At 42.4% G+C, this 19,581-nt stretch overlaps 1 protein-coding gene across 3 annotated transcripts in view; it reads left to right on the forward strand.

Annotated features, from left to right (window-relative positions):
* LOC147016544 (TOX high mobility group box family member 3-like) overlaps positions 1-19,581 on the forward strand; it is a 177,924-nt gene that overhangs the window by 114,033 nt on the left and 44,310 nt on the right. The window lies entirely within an intron of this gene.

Below are 19,581 nucleotides of genomic sequence, written 5' to 3' on the forward strand. Positions count from 1 at the left end.
TTAATTAACGTTCGTGTAAGATAGGTACCAAAGGACCAGAATCCATTACCTTTGCATCACAACTTCTGGAAAACTTCTGGAGGAAAGGAAATGATTTCTTGAAAAAAGATTGTGACATGATTGTAAAAAAAGATTGCAAGGCCTGCATCCATCATTTCACGCCAAGCCGTTCGGGAAAGGAGAGATCATTTATCTTCACCACTAAAAATATTCAAGGTTCCTTCATCAGTCTGAAATCTCATGGCACTTGTGTTTTGGCAACTTCTTTTTCTTCCACACAATGGTCTAGACTCATCGAGGAGCTAAATAACAAAGGATAATGGGTTTACAGGCTACCAAAGGGCATTGTGGGGAAGGAAGAGGGTGGACATACTAGGAAAGGAGGTAAAAAAAAATTAATAGCATGGAGATGAACAGAATGGTAAAGAATGGAACATAATCAGTGTGTGTGGAAGAAATAATTCACAGATCTTAATGATGAGCAGCATGTTTGAATGAAAGAGTGAAGTGAGGATGATGAGACAATGGACATAGGGAGATGATTCCACATTTGAGAGAATAAGTGGACAAATGAATGCAGATGGCTAACTGCCCTGGACTTGGGGAGGATGAGCAAGCAAGGTTTTCTGGAGGAATGCTTGCAACCTGGGGTAGCTTGGAGAGTGAAGAGATTACAGAGGATAGGAGGATCAAAGCCAGCCGTAACTTTGTAGAAAACGAGATCCCGCCAGTGGAAGAGTGACCATTGCTGGGTATCCTGTGTTGAGATTTAATTTGTGTGGAAGGTCTTGTTTTTGACCGCTTCAAGAGGATGTAGGTGGGTATCAGGGACACTAGCACAGAGTGGAGCACCCTACTCCATTGAGCTCCATATAAAAGCCTTGTACACATTGATGAGATCAGTGCAGCTAAGGAATGCTGTAGCTCTACAGTGAATACCAAGACAGCAATTGGCCTTTGATGCTCGTATGGCAATGTGATCCTCCCACAAAAGGTTATGTATGCCAGATAGTAGGGCCCAGCGGTTCCAGTGAATGCACCTCTTCAGGTAGCAGTACAGAGAAGTGGATTGGATAGTTTGATTGCAGATCTTTGTGGAGATATATTCTGAGAGATTGTGGATTGTCAATATTCCAAAGAGATGAGTGGCGTATCTTATCCAGTTCTTGTGAAATTGATTCAGCAGTGGCCAGCCTTTCAGAAGAGTGACATTCCATTCTACACTGTTGAGTTACCACCAAAATGATAAAGTTGGTTTGCAAGAGAATAATAGTGATACTTGATATAAGCAAGAATACCTCTGCTCCTAAGATGCTGCTTACTCGAATCACAGTCTGAAAGGAGAGATAATAGGAAAGGACACTTTCAATGACTACACGATGTATTGCTCAAAGAGGAAATGAGACAACCACTTGAGTAGGTGGCCCTGAATACCAAAGGAAGACACCTTATAGATCAAGCCGGATACCAGACAGTGTCAAAGGCTCAAGAGATATCGAGAGAAAAGGTCCACACCTCCTGCTTGTGATTCACGGCAGCCATCCACTACTTTATTGGAAGGGTTAACATATCCCAGGTGGAATAGGTTAATGAGAAGTGTTGAGGAAAAGTTTGATATAACAAAGTTCAGTATTGAATGGTTGGCTTTTGGTGAGATTTGTGATGGAAAAGAAACAGTGAGTAAGTCCTGTCACTTCACAGAATGACTCAGCTGCTAGGCCATGTACTGACGTGTATGAACCAACACAAAACATCGTGGCAATTAAAGGCTCCATAGTTTATGAAGAGTGAACAGGAGTGTGGAAAGCATAGGCTCAATGATTGTGGAGAGGGGCCTTTGAGTTATTGGAGTTGGGGGATGTTAGAACAGACCAAGAAACAATATATTGTTATGAAGAGGCACACAAAGCCAAATGTACTGAATCTAGTTGAGTATGAACAGTGAGGGGCAGGGATTGTATGAGGTGTGGTGGTGGGGAAGGGGGGTGGAGGGGGGGAGGTGCAGGGCAATGAACACACAAAACAATATCACCACCAGTGTGGGAACTGGCCTGTCAGAGTGGAGGAGACAATATCCAGGGAGACAAACACAAAAGTCCGGACATCCTGTGAAAGGAATGTTTCCATGAGGCATGCAATATCTGGCACAACTGCAGCAGCTGGATGGACAGGTCTGCAAAGTTGGGCACAGACTTCTGATATTGGTAGGCCATGGGGTGAGACAGGGGAAATCACACACACGAGAACACTAGTGGAGCGGAGCAGGTACGGGATTGTAGTGCCAGGATTTTATAATTGAAATTCGCCCAAAACAAGGCTAAGAGGCACTAAACGTGAAGGGCTACAGAGAAAAAGAAGAAGTGGAAAAACTGGCAAAACCTTCATCTCATCCTGAAACAAGGAAACCTCTTCACAGGACCACTGTGCAGGAGGAGGTAACTAGGCCAGGTGGAAAAAATATATTTTCCTACCATTTGCAGTGACAATGAGCAATGATGGGAGATTGGAGGGGTGAGGGGGGAGGGGTGGAGGTTGGGGAGTGTTCTGGCGAGCAGGGACCAGGTAAGAAGGAAGGGACACTTTGTTTTTTTTTGTGTTGCATCATCTCTTTTGAGTCTGAGCAAGGATATTGAGTGTGTGGATTGACGAGGACTGCACGTGCGAGTTGCGATGTGTGAAGTGGCTCTGTGATTGAGCCGTGAGCACAGTGAAGGAAAGCTGGAGGAGATGAAAGGAATTGTGTGACCGAAAATGTTAAAGAGGTTTGAGAGTGGGAGAAGCATGACAGAACATATGACTAATAGGAAAGAAGACAATCACGAGATTTATTACTTGCGAAAATCGAAGATTTTTCAAGAACCGGTATATTGGTCTATCGCGTGTGTTATTCTGTCTGTCTGTCTGTCTGTCTGTCTGTCTGTCTGTCTGTCTGTCTGTCTGTCTGCCTTGTGTTATTTGCCTACAGGTCACAATTTCAAACCGATCTTCATGAAACTTCTCGAAATGGTAGAGTTGGTCAGGAAGCAAGAAGCCTATTGATTTTGACGTCAACAGGTCAACATAGGCCGAAGGGCAACAACCTGGGTGCAATTTCGAAAATCCTCAATTTTCATCCGATTGACATGAAATTTGAAGAGGATTTGCATATCAGCTCACTGAGTTCAACCACCCAGTTGTTTTTGAGGTCAACATAGACCGGATTTCTAAAATTGTCAATTTTCATCCGATTGACCTGAAATTTGAACAGGATTTTCATATCAGGTCAATAAATTGAACCCCAACTATTTTTGAGGTCAACGTAGGCCAAAAGATCAGCATAGAGCAAATTTCTAAAATTGTCAATTTTCATCCGATTGACCTGAAATTTGAACAAGATTTTCATATCAAGTCAATAAATTGAACCACCAACTATTTTTTTAGGGTCAACCTAGGCCAAATGGTCAGCATAGAGCGGATTTCTGAAATTGTCAATTTTCATCCGATTGACCTGAAATTTGAACAGGATTTTCATATCAGGTCAATAGATTGAACCACCAACTATTTTTGAGGTCAACATTGGCCAAATGGTCAGCATAGAGCGGATTTCTAAAATTGTCAATTTTCATCCGATTGACCTGAAATTTGAACAGGATTTTCATAGCAGGTCAATAAATTGAACCACCAACTAATTTTGAGGTCAACATTGGCCAAAAGTCCAAGTTTCTAAAATTGTCAATTTTCATCCGATTGACTTGAAATTTGAACACTTTCATATCACGTCACTGAAGTCAACCACCAATTATTTTTGAGGTCAACATTAGCCAAAAGGTCAATGAAGGTCAAAGTTCTGAAATTCTCAATTTTCATATGATTAACTTGAAATTTGAACAAGATTTTGCGCATCAGGTCACTAAATTCAACCACCAACTATTTTTGAGGTCAACATAGGCAAATTTTTAAATTGTCAATTTTCATCCAATTGACAAAGGAATTTGTAGAGGATTTCCACATTTGGTCATTGAATTCAACTACCAATTATTTTTAAGGTCAAATTTGTTTTCGGGATTTTTCAAGTTTCATGCTCTCCATGACGTCTTTCTTGTTTGTTTGTTGATTTATTTATTCATTCATTCATTCCATCATTCACACATACATACATTATATAGACACGGACTTCATGGTTTAATAGTTTAACTCGTGGAATTTCTTGAAAATTGGGAAGCTGTGCAGAGGTTGGTCAGGTTTGCATGACTTTGCTGTCTCATTGTATGACTTTGCTGCACAATAATGCTCATGCTCCTCACATGGCAAATGTGACCCCAATTACTTTGCAGGAGGCATGTTGGTAAGTTCTAAATAATCTTCCATACAGTCCAGACTTATCAGGTTGTGCTCTACATGTCTTTTTGAATTTGGGTAGCATTAAGTTTAGGAATGATGAAGACATTAAAGTACATGTCCCCATCCTAATAGATTTTGTGCAAACTAGAGGGCTGTGATTGGAGATTTATGATGGTTCTGGGTATAGCCAACTCATAATATTAGCCAATTGGTAGTACTTGAAATTCTGCCTCATAATGAAAACAAAGGGTTTTTCTTCCAAAAACCAGGACACCACAGACAACGAGAATAAAAACATTTTATGCCTTCCATAAAAATAAAAATAATTGAGAATTTAAAAAACAAAAAATTGAAAATTTAAAAATCTTAATAGTATTTTCAAGTGTTTGTGCTTGTGCATTTGGTGTTGGTTTGTTTGTACGTTATTCTTTCATGGCTGAATTGTAGCACCTCGAGGCCCCAAGTGTTTGGTGTGGGTACTTCAGAATCTGGGCAAGGTTTTAAGCTAGTTCACCTTTGCCATGACATCCGTTTTGAGGCCACTATAAAGTGTATATTAAGATGTGAAGTCAGGCAGTGTTGTTGCCGGCCCACAGGCAAAAGGTAACCGCTATGAGGCCAATAACTCCATAGCTTTTCAATGTCCAAGACATGCCGAAACCACCGCTGAGAAAAACTCACGCAGCCGGGCAGTGCCGGGAATCCTCCCCCCTCCCCCTCATGCAGTGCCGAGTTACCCCTGCTTGTAAACGAAATGATTGAAAAAATTGAGAATTTTTTGTGCAAATTAAATAATTAAACGATTGAAATATTAAAGAATTGAAATTGAAAAAATATTAATATGTACTTGAAATTTGAAAAATTAAATAATAATAGAATTAAAAAAAAATAGAAAATAGAAAAATTATTCTTCAAAAGGTGGCCACTACAGACACCAAGACTAAACGCAATGCCTCCTTCCGGGAACCATGATAACATCAATATTCCACCAAATTTATTGGCCGAGTCAAACTGTGTACTTGAAGCATGGAATTAAAGCAACAGAATTACCATCGAGCAAGTAAATAACAACACAGGAATATAAGAAAGATGCAAAATGAAATTTTATAAAGTGAGAAAAATTGGGGAAGAGTGGTGTGGGGGTGTTAGTTAGGTGGTGAAGGAAGAGAGGAGAGACAGAGAGGGGGAGGAGGAGAGTTGGGAGAGGGAGAGGGAGAGGGAGAGGGAGAGATGAGGAAAGGGATGAGGAAAGGGGAAGTGAAAGGGAAAGGAGGGTGGGGGAAAAAGAAGAGAGAAGGGAATGGACAAGGGAATGTGGAAAGGAAAAGGTGAGAGGAAATAGAAAGGGGGCAAGAGGGGAGGGGGAGTGGCTAACTTAATGGCTGCTTTCTTTCTGTGATTTGCACAATGTGCAATTAATGTGTTCAAATCAGGCAAATTGACATAACTTTTCAATTACTCGGGTCTGAAATCCATGGTTTAGATTTCACAGGTTTCATTTATTACCTCTGCCAACGAAGGTGAAGGAGGTTATGTTTTCACCCCTGTTTGTCCATTTGTTTGTTACTTGCAAAATCGAAGATTTTTCAAGTATATTGGTCGGTCGATTTTGTTATGCTGTCTGTTTGTCTGTCTGTCTGTTACCTACAGGTCATAATTCCAAAATGATCTTTACAAAACTTCAACAAGTTGTAGAGGTAGTCTCAACTGAAAAGCCTCTTGATTTCGATGTCAAAGGTCAAAGGTCATCTTGAGGTCGAATTTCTAAAATCGTCATTTTTTATCCGATTGACTTGAAACTTGAACAATATTTGTAAATTGCATCATTGAATTGGGAAACCAACTAGTTTTGAGATCAAAAGATCAAAGGTCAACCCAAGGTCAAACTTCTAAAATCATCTATTTCAATCTGAAAAATAATAAATTTTCATCTGATTGACCTGGGCTTTGATTAAGAGTGGAAATTTTAATCCTAATGAAATGGACAATTTAATGTATCCATAGCAACCTTTGGAGAGGGGGTGGATTTATCAAGTATCGTGCTTTGTATAATGTCATTTTCTTGTTTGTTTCTTTGTGAACAAATTATCTCAAAAAGTTGTGGACGGATTTGAATGAAACTTGGCGGGCAGGTTGGGCATGTAAGAAGGAAGAATTGATTCGATTTTGGTGACGACCTGGATCTGGATCCGAGAATTTTTGAATGTGATCCTTCATCATTGAGTGATCGGGCAGAAACGATATTTAGCACAATATTTCAACAGGTTATAGACTGATTCGGACAGAACTTGGTGGATGAGTTGGTTAGGTGACAAGACCAAGCTCATTAAATTTTAGTTCAGGTCCGAATCCAGATCCGGCCTATCAGTGGGATACAAAACGTTAATGAATCAGCTTGGTGGAGTTAGTTATGCACTCTCCCGAGTGCCCTTCCAGTTATTATTATTATTTTATTGTTATATTATTGGGTTTTTATGACAGCTATTGCATTTGGTAGCAAGGAAGCTCAAGCTCAAAAAACAAATGATGAAGATTCCCAGTTACCATGGCATGTGGTGAGCATGCCGTGCCATGTCTTGCCCTTGGCTGCTGTGACAGCTGGGAGACGGGACACCTGCCACAATAACCTGTGTTTGTTGGGTGCCTAGTACACACCTGTCTCACCTGCCCACAGGTGTGGCTCGGTGTCACGAGGCATCAGGAATGCTGCACGTTTGTATTACCAATGCCGAGCAGACTGACGGGATTTCTATTGCACCACAACATTTCTTGCAGATTGAAGCGGTTTAGAATGCAAGCAGCTATATCCTACAACCTACTGCTGCTTTCTTTATTTGTATAAAACTGACCCCATTGTGAAATACCAATATCACTTAAGAACTAGTTTGTGAGATCACAGGCAACGCACAAACTTTTTTTTGCTTCACAGGACATTGATTGACGTATGCTAACCACCATAGGAAGCAAGGAGATGCTGACGTTTTGGGCATTAACCCTTCGTTGGAGGCAAATAGCTCTGATGGCTTAACTCCCAACATCTCTAACCCTTCCTGCTCTTAATTATCCACCCTTAGCTCTTCGTATCACATCCTATTGAAAGTGTCTCCGGCTTTCTTCAGGGAACCGCAAAGTCGCCACTGTGTCTGGCAGCTTAATCGAGCAGATTGATTTGCAATATGCCATATCTTCCACAAATTTGTCCATTATGACTTCATCTCTGCCTTGGACTAATTTCTCCACATTCTCTTATATTTCTTTCATCAGTTTATACTTTCATATCTCCATTTTCACTGTTCAATATCCCATCACTGATTCATGGGGTTACGCAGTTGGCATAAAGCAACGATGTTTTTCTCCTCAAAAGCAAACCACATGTGATCAGTCAACCCTAACTTCTGTGCTTCAGTCTTCAGGTGTGCCAACATATAATATCAGAATCACCTGATATCTGATCGCTTATCTGTCTCACCAACCATAAACACCTTGTTGCAGTTGTGCAAGTTCTTCACTGATACATGCGCTTTTTTGTATACATAGTTGAGGCTTATGGAAAGGCTCGTACCGCACACGGAACGGATCAGGACATATAACAGACAAACACAGGATGCAAAAAACGCATGCATGGGCGTGCACAAGATGGATACAGAGGATGTATGGGGTGGACAATATAGATGCAAAAGGAAACTACAAGGAGGAAAAATTGGAAAATGGGAAGGAGGAGGGATTCGGGTGGGGTTTACGAGGGTCGAAAAGGTCATGGCCTTGGATTGGGGATGATCTGAGATAGTGGTGAATCGCTATCTTGAAGATTTGGAGGGAAGAATGAGATTATAGAGGATGTGGAAGTTGATTCCACTGGCAAGAAAAAAGAGGAACAAATGAGTGAAGGCAAGCAGTGATCCTGGATTTTGGTAGTTTCATCGGAAGTGGGTTGATGGTGTGTGAGCCCTGCAGAAACCTGTGAGTGAGGGGGGAGGGAGGGTGGGGGTGTGACGACAAAGCACGGAAAGAGCAGAGGGTGCAAGACCAGAAAGGAGGTGGTTGAAGACAGAGACCACCGACCTGTCTGCGATGGCGAAGTAATAAGCCCATAGACTCATCTTCAGTGCTGGAGATTCCAATCATCTTGAAGGACTTGTCTTTTCACAGCATCAAGCTGAGCAAGATGTGAGGCAGGGGAGCCAGCCCATCGGGAATCAAGTACTCCATCGAGCTGCGGACGAAGGCCATGTAGGTGGATATGAGTTCAGGTGTGCCAACGAAGGACTTTGTATGGCGGAGGATGCCCAGTCGGCGGCTAGCTTTGTAGGCCAATGTTGAAATGTGGTTTGTCCAAGAAAGATCATGGCTGATAGTGAGACCCAGGAGTTTGAATGACTGAACTCCCTCAAGAGGATTGTTAATAAAGTCGATAGGAGGGTTTTCCAGATGGTTCTTTTGGAGAGAGATAGTGAGAGTGTGGGTTTTGTCAGGATTGAAAGACATATTCCAAGTGTTTGACCAGTTTGTGATTTTTTTTTTCAAGGTCTGAAGAGAGGGAAGAGGTTGCCGCCTACCAGTCTGAAGGATGAGGGATGTCACGGCAGAGAGTGGAGTCATCAGCAAATTGACAAAGAGAATTTCTCAGAGAGTCAGAGAGATCATTGATGAAGATCAGGAATAACATCTGCCTAGAACACTGCCTTGGGGCACTCCAGCCTTGACATGGAGAGGAGATGAATGGATTACATTGGGTGCCACACATTGGTTATGAGAGGATAGGAAGTCAGTGAGCCATGTGTGGAGTTGGCCTTGGATGCCACAGGCAGACAGGTTGGAGAGCAAGGCAGGATGCTAGACTGTATCAATACCATGAGATATGTCAAGAGAGATGGCCCTGAATTCATATATGACATTGAGGGCCTCCATCCATTGTTGGGTGAGTATAAGGAGCATGTCCAAGGTGGAGTGACCAGGTCTGGAAAAAAAATTGGTGATCTGAAATGAGGTTGTTGGAGAAAAGGAAAGTTTTCATATCAACTGCGATAATGTATTCCATGACCTTGTTGATTGGAATTAAACTCATAGGTCTGCAGTTGAGGGGATCAGTTTTTGCACCTTTTTATATTATGCAGTGATGTTGGCAGATTTCCAAGCAGATGGAAGATGACATAATGTAAATGACAGGGTGAAAAGGTCAGAGAGAGGATTTTCAAGAGCAGCAGAGCATGTGTTTAGGACATATGAGCTGATGCCGTCCAGTCCAGTAGCAGAGTCAGAGTATAGGGTTGAAAATTTTTTCCCACCTTTTCAGGTGCAAAAGACAGAGTGGAGGAGCAGTTTGGTATGACACGGAAGGATGTTTACCGAGAATGAGGGGTTGGGGACACAAGATTTGGAAGGAAACAGATAATTGAGACATTCAGCCTTCTCACGAGTGGACTGCTATGGTGCCATTTGAAGAGTGGGAGGGATCGACTGGGAGCATACTCCAGAGACAGACTTAACAAGGTGCTGCCAGGTTTTGGAGGAGGGAAACTAGTTTGAAAGTTCATTATTGAGGTTGGACAGATGTTGTTTTCTGGCTCTTCTACGAGTGGACACACACTTGTTGCGGACTTTTTGGAATGCACTGAGATTGCCTTTGGTCGGACTTGCGTTCCAGGAAGAGAAGGCAAATTGTTTCAGAGCAACTGCCTCATCACATAATTCAGTGTACAATCGGCATGAAGAGTGGTAGGATAATTGAAGATGAGATGGGATGAATCCATGCATGAGTGAGAGCAGCATTCTATGGAAGAATTCCCAGGCTGAGTTAACATTGGGGGCAGTAGATATTGGAGACCAGTCCTGAAGAGAGATGGCTGCTTGCAGTCCCCGCCAATCTGCTTGAGTGAAATGCTAGACTTGTCGGCATTGAGACAGTTCTCTGAGAATAGCCAGAGTGATGTTGACTCTCACAAGTACATGATCAGATGAACTAATTGGAGCAGAGGAAGAGCAGGAGACATTTGTGGGAAAGTCAGACATTACCAATTCCAGAAGGGAGGAGTTGCCATTTGGAGAAATCCAGGTTGGAACGCTCACAGATTGAGTTAATCCCATGGAGTCACAGAAGTCCTTTGCTGAAGTGCCATGCTGGTGAGAGAGGTACCAACACCCAGCCAAGTTGCGTGTTGACAATTAAAATCACCACATATGAGGAAGAGAGAGTTGGGATGAGTGGTTAAAAGTTTGTCCATGTTGTCTGAGAAGGAAATATAGATGGAGTCATCACTGTAAGGGGAATGGTACAACACATAGATGAACAAGAGGTGGTAGTAGAGGAAAGTTGAAGCCAGAGGTATTCCTGGGGGTTGGGACAATTAAGGTGAGTGCAGGGGCAGTGAAAAATTGAGTTGTTGAAGTAAGCTGCAACTCCAAGGCATGGTTCAGGCCTATCCAATCAGAGGACACATTAACTAGGGAGATACACCAAGGAGTCGGGGACGTGACAGAAAGATTCTGTTGAACAGATGAATTCTGGTGTATCGGCAGTGATATGAATTGAGAAATGTCAGGTTACAGTGGAGACCTCAGATGCTTGAGGTCCACGCAGTTAGAGATAGGGGGACGAGGCATTAGGATGGTGCAGGATGGGGGGGGGGAAGCTTTGTGGGGCAAGTTGAGGCTTTGGGGTGAGGGAGAATGTTTGAGTGTGTGGGATGCGGGGGAAGGTTTGAGTGTGTAGGGTGTGGGGGAATGTTTGAGTGTGTGGGGTGTGGGAGAAGATTTGATTGTGTGGGCTTATCAACATGAAACTGCTTTTCTTTCTTCTGTCCCTCTCTAACACCATCAGTTGAACAGTTTGTAAAACCCACACCCTCTCCCTCCTGAACCCCGATGTCAGCCATGTGGCTTCAGCTCCTAGTTGCCAGGCTTCTGTTTGCTGTGCAGATTGTCAGGTTGTACACAAGCATCTGGATGATGTTATCACGGAGATGTAATCATGTAAGTTGATTTGTAGAGTAGTGGTTGTCTCGAAGGTTGTTGTTCCTGCATCAGTAGTTGTTAAGGAGATACCACATCGTCAGGCTCTGATCCAATCAGGTTTAATGCAGACCACAACAGCACTCATATCAGTCGATTCGGAGAGTAGTGTTGTCTCGAAAGTTGTTGTTCCTGCATAATCTGCAAATTATTGAAAAGGATGCATTCAGCAAGAAACTGTCCTTAATTATGCCTTCTCTTTCCAAACCTTCGATATTCCATGAGCCGTGGTTAACCACGCAGATAGTGAGGCCATGTGGGCTCGTCCTTGACCTGGACCATTACCAGTTATGGAGAATGTCGGCGGTGACATCGCCAGCGATTTAAAAAAATACCAAAACTGATGAGGGATCTCCAGATACAGTTCTGTGATGAATGGCTATACAGTTGGAATTTGTCTTTAAAATGTATATTGTGGATTGAGCACCTCATATGCAACACCTCCGTTTGCTCTTTCATCCATGCCACCACCTTCCTGGCCCCCTTCTTTCTCTTTCTCTTTCTTTCTCTTACTTTTCTTCCTTTCTCTGTATTCTTTTGGGAAAAGGAACGATATAAATGAAATTATTGTTTATTATTTAACCCTTTCCATGTCCATTTCCTCATGACTGCATGGAGTAAGGTGTTATATGAATTCTCCAGTCTCAAAATTTCATTCGACATCCAAACATGAAATTATTTGATGCTCAACTATACGGGTAATATACTCTCCACCATAAAAATGCAACATGTAGAATTTATAATGGGATTGCTGAAGGACTGTTCCAACGTTCATTCCAAGGGCATTTTGGCATGAGTGATGTTCAGAACACGTGATTGCAAGTTTCCATGCAATGTAATTTCCTCTTGCAATAATGGTTCAACACGTGCAACTCATGCACGCTTAGGTGGTTCGAGGTGACACGAAGCATTCTGAGCAAAGTCGAAACAGTCTTTCGGAAACATTAGCGTGTGGGTCATCCAAAAAAAACATACCAATTACATTATTTAACTCGAGAGTTCATAGAACACGTTACCCTGTGCAGTGTTGAAGTCTATACTTAAATTTAAATAAAATGATGATTTGAAAGATCGTTAAAAAAAATACTGGAAGTTTAGCACTATGGAAGAAGTCTTCTACACCACCTTGATACACCACCCTATATAACAAGTCCAAGTACTGCTAAACTGGAGGTTATTGAAAGTGATAAGAAGGCAATTTGTGTTCTACATTGTTCAAGTGTACATTTCAATTGAAATAAAATTAAGATCGTAAAAATAAAGATTGTATAAATAAATAAATTCCAGAATTTTACCGCCTTTGACGCAGTGTCTATTACACCACCTATCTAAACGTTACATGTCTGTTAGTTATTCGTGCCTGTAGTTTATGTTCTTTATGACGTCCTTCAAAACAGTAAGTTTTCTGTTTGGAATGATTTTCAATTTGTTTGACTGATGGACAGCCAGACTGAGTAAAACAAACAAAAAAAATCTCACTCCTCTCCATGCATGTGTGATCACAACAAATTCAGAGGCAAAGTACTGTAAAACGGCAGGTTTGTTTTCCGATTCATGTTCAAAATATAACATTCAATTGAAATAAAGTTGTTCCTTCATCATAAACTGACGAATGTGGGCAGACAGATAGAACGACTGACTGACGGACGGACGGACATGAACGAATTGCTCAACTCCGCTTTTCACTTCGCGTGCGCAGGGGAACAATGCATTACAATGCCATGTTTGTCAGAAAGTGAGAGAAATTTAATCATTGTACTCCTTCAAACACGGTCTTCTGTGAACCATGTTGCAAGGCTTTTAATATGAGGAGAGGAACTCTTTATGACCTCAGAAGACATTCTCATGCCACTGGATCAACAGAAATATGCCAAGAAGTGGACATCCCAGGACAATGACTCCCATTCAGTGCCGGTACATTTGCACGACCCATCTACACAATTGGTTTCAAACTGCCCAGAGTACTGTAGACACAATCCCTGGACCTCGATGCAGTGATTACTGCTGGAGGTGAAATACCTGGTTTTGAGGTTGTTACATCCACGTTCGATCCTGATGTAAAAACATTCGCCATGACATAGCATTATGTGACTTGGTCACAATTAAATGGACAGGTAATTAATTACTCAGCATTTATCTCTGTCATAATTTTGCACTGCATCTGTGTCCCATAACGTCACAAATAAATCGCATCAACAACAATCATGTTCCGTTTTTATGGCAGTGAGTAAATACGTGGTTAGAAAGAGGATAAAAGAAACAAATTTGATAATGATCTTGTGTAAGCGTTTTTTTCTTTAGCAAATTACGAACCATGAGAGCTGCCTCTTGTGATCTGAAGGGTAAAGTTGAACACTGAAGTCACAGTAACACAATAATAAGGCAGGTTCTCTTTGTAGTCAAATGTCAGCTCATGTAAGAGTGGGATGATGGTCACAGAATAACAATGTACTGATATTGAGTCAGTATTGCAACAGGCAGATGGAGGGTAGGTTAACATATGGGGGTTACTAGAAAAAACGCAAGATGGGTAGGGTATTCAAAAAAGCACAGAGGCCCACAACCTAGAGTGTCTTCAGAAAGTATTCACACCCCTTGACAGTTTCACATTTTGTTATGTTGCAGCCTGAATTTAAAATGGATTAAATTGAGATTTTTTTGTCATTGATCTTCACATAAAACCCCATAATGTCATAGTGGAATTATTTTTTTAGAAATTTTTTACAAATTAATGTAAAAGCATTAGTTACGATTCATACTGTCTCATCAAAATGCTTCTACATAGAATAACAGTGAAGATGGAAACAAAATCATGTCTCAAATCCATTTTCTACCGGTTATACAATAAATACTGCCCAGAGAAAAACAGCGCCCGGACATGTCCGGAGATAAACACAGTCTGGAAACAAACACTGCCCAGAGACGAACACTGCCCGACCACGTCCAGAGACAAACAACGCCCATAGACAAATACTGCATGGACACATCTGGAGACAAACTCCCGTCCAGACGTAAACACTGCCTGGACATGTTTGGAGACAAACGCCTGCCAGACCCATCTGGACACAAACACCGCCCGGATATAAACAACTACAAGACACGTTCAAAGACAAACACTGCCCGGATGGGTCCAAAGCCAAGCCATACGGAGACAATAAAACAACACCTGGACAAGACTGGAGTCAAACACCGCCCCAACACGTCTGGAGACAAACTTCCATCCAGACTCGTCCGGAGATAAATACTATCGGGACACGTGTGGAGACAAACCCCACCCGGACACATCCTGAAACAAACACTGCCCGGAACGGAGACAAACACCGCCCTGACGCGTCCAGAGACAAACACCTGGATACGTCCGGAAACAAACACCGACCCGATGTGTCCGGAAACAAACACTGCCCTGACGCATCTGGAGACAAACTCCCATCTGGACATAAACACAACCCAGACACGTCCGGAGACAAAAACTGCCCCGACGCGTCTGGAGCCAAACACCTCCCCAACACATCCAGAGACAAACACCACCCTGACACGCCCGGAGAGAAACACCGCCCGTCGTGTCCAGAGAAAAACACCACCCCGATGCATCCAGAGACAAACTCCCGTCTGGCCATAAACACCGCCCGGACACGTCCAGAGGCAAACACTGCCTCGACCAGAGACAAGCACTGCTCCGACCGGAGACAGACACTGCCCCGATGTGTCTGGAGACAAACACCGCCCCAACGTGTCTGGAGACAAACACCGCCCCGTCGTGTCCGGAGACAAACACCGCCCCGTCGTGTCCGGAGACAAACACCGCCCCGATGTGTCCGGAGACAAACACTGCCCCGACGTATCCGAAGACAAACATCGCCCGACGTGTCTGGAAACAAGCACTGTCTGCATGCGTGCCGAGACAAACACCACCCATATGTGTCCGGAGACAAACACCGCCCATATGCGTACAGAGACAAACACCGCCCGGATGCGTCCAGAGCTAGGCTGTCCAAAGAGAAACACCGCTCAGACACATCTGGAGATAAACTCCCATCCGGACATAAACACCGCCTGGAAACATCCGGACATAAACACCACCCAGACACGTCCAGAGACAAACACCGTTCAGCCATAACCACCGTCCGGATATGTTCAGAGATGGAGACAGAGACAGCGAGAGAGGGGAGTGGAGAGTGACAGATATGTTGAAGTGGGAGAAGGGTGCTGCACTGTTTTTGGAGGGGGTTGAACAAGGATGTGACAAAGAGAGAGAGAGGGGTGGGGGGAGGTTAGCAAAGAGAATAAGTTATGCTTTATGAACAAGACACACACACACACACACACACACACACACACACACACACACACACACACACACACACACACACACACACACACACACACACACACACACACACACACACACACTTGGCCAATATCAGCAATTTTTCAGGAAATAGCTGGTTGGAGTAAGTGTGATTACCAACTACAGTACATACTATATACAATGCAAAAATATTGAGTAGCTTTCACCAAAAAAACACTGTTGCATTTATTTAGATGTTTCAGGGATATGCTCACAAACATTATTCTTTATAAATAGCTGCATGTGATGAGTGGAAACAAATTTGGCTTGGTAATTTAGAAAACGGCTCGGAAATTGGGTTAGTTCATAACATCTCACTCAAAATGAAGGAGCACTAACAACTCACTCAGAATGATGGAGCATGAACAACTCGCTCAGAATGACAGAGCACGAACCACTCACTCAGAATGATGGAGCATGAACAACTCGCTCAGGATGACGGAGCACGAACCACTCGCTCAGAATTATGGAGCACGAACCACTCGCTCAGAACGACGGAGCACGAACCACTCGCTCAGAACGACGGAGCACGAACCCTCACTCAGAATGATGGAGCATTCACAACTCGCTCAGAATGATGGAGCACGAACCACTCACTCAGAACGATGGAGCACGAACAACTCGCTCAGAATGATGGAGCACGAACCACTCACTCAGAATGATGGAGCACTAAGAACTCACTCAGAATGATGGAGCATGAACAACTCGCTCAGAATGATGGAGCACGAACAACTCGCTCTGAATGACATGGCGTGGAAAAACATATGCAGTGAGTGAACAATTCGCTCAGAATGACATGGCGCAATACCACTATCAACTGTAGGGCGCTCGGCAAGTGGCTTAAGAACTCGAGCAAGCACTTCAATTAAATGGTTGATAAGGAACGGCTAGCTAGGCTGTGGCTACATACCATATAGGATCTCTTTAACTTTAGAGCTGGTCTTCACCGTACCTGCAGCAGTTCAAGAAATAAAATGCATTTGTTCAAATAATGACTTTGTCCACAAAAGAGTTTCTGTCTAATGTAGAATAACCCTGGAGACATCGCAAAGTTTAATTGCCCGTGAAATACACATTGCAGATAATCCTCCATGTTGCCTGCTTGTCCGTACATGCGTCACATGGTACATCGGTTCGCAATCCACGCAAATGTTATAACTTTATTTAAAACGTGTTTTTGACGAGATTTGCTTTAATGTCCTGAAGAACTTCTTGTGAAACCTCAAAAAATATCGACACAGATTTGGCAGAAGTTCTGGATAGGCAGTCCCTCTAGGGAACAGGGCGTGAGGTCTCGCAGTGAATGCATGAAATCATCATCGTTCAATGAAGCTGGTTAATTTTGGCACATTCCTAAATCTTTTGTTCACTTAATATATTTCTCCCAACAGTAGAAAAAGATAAGTTTAATGCTTTGGAAATTTCACATTTTCTTGTGTATATATGGAGGATAGATCATAGCCTTGCTTGCTTCAAGTAAATAGGTATATTGGCTTCTTTTTTTTGTATGCCTTGTCGAGGCTCGTATGAGAGCGAACACACAACGCACAGCAAGGGGGGTGGGGCAGGGGCATGAGACAAGAGGGGCGGGAGTGGGAAGGACAAAACAGTGGGGAACAGAGACATTAGGAGATCTGTGGAAGGGAGAAGGATGGGGCGGGGAACATGGGGGAATACAAGATGGACACCACAGGGACTTTCAGGAAGGAAAGCAGGGAATTTGAAGGAGGTGCATTTGGGGTGGATTAATGGGGGTCGAAAAGATCGAGGATTTGGATGGGGGATGATAAGAGGTGGTGATGAACAGCTGTTTTGAAGGTCTGGAGGGAAGAATGGGATTGAACAGAGTGAGGGAGTATATTCCAAAGGTGGGAAAATGGAGGCATGAAAGAGTGAAGGTGAGCAATGATTCGTGATTTTGGTAGTTTTACCAGAAGGGGGTTGTTGGCGGACCTTGAGCGCCCTGCGGAAATATGGTGGGGACAAATCGCAGACAGTTATGACTCATTATTATTTCTTGAAATTATCAGATTTCGACACCTATTTAGTCTGGACGATTTCAGATTCTCAAAGATGAAATCATTTTTCGATGACATACTTTAATTCGTCCGTGAGAGCGCATCATGGAAAACTGTATCACATACGTAATGCATGAAATCACTCTAAGTTCGTAATTTGAAAACTATAGCACGTACAAAAGTGATGTACCCAGCGATTCATCGGTATGATGAACAGGCTTTCGATAATATGAGTGAGGAAAGTGAAAAAAAACTTTATCGTTAAGAAATCGTTGTAGCCTGTTCCAAGTCAAGGCATGGTTGAGCAGGCCAAAAAGACACAGGGGCTTCAGACCCCAGCGAGGTTACCCAGGAAATGCCTTAAGTCCCTATGGAGAGCATTGACCGAGGATGCGTCCGATAAAAGATATAATTAAATAAGGCCGTCAATCATCTTCAAAAGGGGGTGTTTTAATTAACCCAAACACCCAATTTTCATTCTTGCACTTCCTTGGAGTTTTCTTAGTATGCATGCAAAGTTTCAGGCTGCAAGGTTCTATGGTTTTGGAGTTATGGAGGACACACACGCACACACGCACACACACACACACACACACACACACACACACACACACACACACACACACACACACACACACACACACACACACACACACACACACACTTGTTGGTATAGATTATACATACAGTAAGCTCAGGTGACATCAATATGTATACGTGTCTTTGATTCATTTGTGAGCATTAGTTAACATCAGGCAGGCTCTCTGGATGAAAGACATTTCTGATGGTCACAGTGCATCGCGTTTCGAGTCAATCAGGAAGAATATCAATCACTTTGATTCGAGTTCAGTCTATGACACACGATTTTCCCATTGACCCTCAAAATAATAATCCACCGCGCCCATCTCAATACGATAACAGGAGTTCCTGGGCTCAGCAACATTCAGTGGAAAATAATAAATACCCGAATATATGCAGCCTGTTTTTGACGTGTTTGCTTTTCCCATTAATTAGAGTGCTAATGAACCACCATTTTTCGTGGAGATTTCCTGCCAACGTCATGCAGTGAACTGTGGAACGCAGGCATTTAGTGAAGCATGATGGATCTGCCATCCAAGAAGCAGCTGACACTTTTCAATTTATTGAGACGCAAGGAACGTTTTAATACCAGTACTTTCAAAGACGTTATTTTGTGTGAAAACAGAAAGGAAATTGTAATGTAAATCAAATCACATACCAGCAAATTATATTTCTCTCCAGATACTTTTTTGCCTTCTGTCAAATTAACTTGCTATTCTGCCAACTGGATATTTGAAATCGCGAATTCCCATTGGATAGTCATAAGATGTCTATTGGATAGTCTACTTATAATAGTCATAAGATGTCTATTGAATAGTCTACTTATAATAGTCATAAGATGTCTATTGGATAGTCTACTTATAATAGTCATAAGATGTCGATTGAATAGTCTACTTATAATAGTCATAAGATGTCTATTGGAGAGTCGACTCATAAAAGTCATAAGATGTCGATTGGATAGTCTACTTATAATAGTCATAAGATGTCTATTGGATAGTCTACTTATAATAGTCATAAGATGTCTATTGGAGAGTCGACTCATAAAAGTCATAAGATGTCGATTGGATAGTCTACTTATAATAGTCATAAGATGTCTATTGGATAGTCTACTTATAATACTCAGAAGATGTCTATTGAATAGTCTACTTATAATAGTCATAAGATGTCTATTGGATAGTCAACTTATAATAGTCGTAAGATGTCCATTGGATACTCTACTTATAATAGTCATAAGATGTCTATTGCATAGTCTACTTATAATAGTCATAAGATGTCCATTGAATAGTCTACTTATAATAGTCATAAGAT

The sequence above is a fragment of the Eptatretus burgeri genome, chromosome 11, assembly GCF_056783735.1.
Source record: "Eptatretus burgeri isolate ZD-2024b chromosome 11, Ebu_testis_v1, whole genome shotgun sequence".
Lineage (NCBI taxonomy): Eukaryota > Metazoa > Chordata > Myxini > Myxiniformes > Myxinidae > Eptatretus > Eptatretus burgeri.